The following is a 1,284-nucleotide window of genomic DNA, read 5'->3' as shown; positions in this document are numbered from 1 at the left end:
TAGTTATTTGATTGATCTGTATATTATCATGTTTATCATCGTTAAGTTATTTTTTGGATTCGACATGAATTCCATAATATAAATCGGAGGTTACCGACCTTACGTCACTCCGATAAAGATGTAGATTTCATATGAGCTTTCATGCACACTATTTACATTATGCATATATAACCTATTATACTTATGGATCTAGCCGTACGTTCCTCGACAATAACATATGATAATTATGGATCGGATCGTACGTTCCTCATCACTAAAATATTATATTTATGGATCGAGTCGTACGTTCCTCGGCACTAACATGTGATATATATATGGATCGGGCCGTACGTTTTCGCACTAACATATATGGATTGGGCCGCACATTCGCAAAGACTAAAAAAACTATATATATATATATATATATATATATATATATATATATATATAATGTTTAAGGTTCATGCATTGCATATCGTATGTACTCAGCTGAAAGGTTACCTATACTCTCTTTATATTTCCATCCTACTTATGTTATTGATTCCAGCCGTACATACTCAGTACTTTTATCCGAACTGACGTCCCATTGCACGGGATGCTGCATTTCGTGCCGTGTGCCTCGATGTGGTTACCGAGGAGCGACCACGTAGGATTTTCCACCGGCGGTGTCGGCAAGTGCCACTACTCCGGACTTGCTATCTTTTGGTACCTTCTGCTAGTGTAATACATGTTTATATGTATACTCTTAGAGGCTCATAGACATAGTGGGGCATGTAAGTATTGTATATGGTCATGTTGGCCTTGTTTTGGTCTGTGATACTTTCTTGTTAGCCCTGCCGGCGTATAATGCTCGTGGTGTTGTAGTGACCTTGCCGGTTCGCATATGTATGGAGATGTTGGATTACTGGATATTTCTATGTTGGGCCTTTTCTGCGTGCAGGTGTTCTTTGAATCACGGTATATGATGTTGAAAGTAGCTGTTAAGTCAGGTGGTTCTCGCCCTATGGGTCGGGGCCCATCGAACCCCTCGTCGGGGTGTGACGCTTAACCTTGAATTGGATTCTTAGCCAAGATTTGCACCCTTTACCCCATATTTGCGCTCCTAGCCACTTTATGTCGCGACCTCTTTATGGTCTTCCCAAGCTATCTCCCAAATGTTTTAGACTCTTGAATTCCTCTCCTCAAGCTCTTCCAATGCTCCTCTTCTCATGAACATGGCTTGGAGTACTTGGAGCTCTTTTGCTTGGCTACGTGTGGAAGGTCTTGTGGGACTTGTGCCAATTGGGATCATATCATCCTCCCCTT

This window comes from Lycium ferocissimum, chromosome 4 (genome assembly GCF_029784015.1).
Source record: "Lycium ferocissimum isolate CSIRO_LF1 chromosome 4, AGI_CSIRO_Lferr_CH_V1, whole genome shotgun sequence".
Classification (NCBI taxonomy): Eukaryota; Viridiplantae; Streptophyta; class Magnoliopsida; order Solanales; family Solanaceae; genus Lycium; species Lycium ferocissimum.
This window is presented reverse-complemented; position numbering follows the sequence as displayed.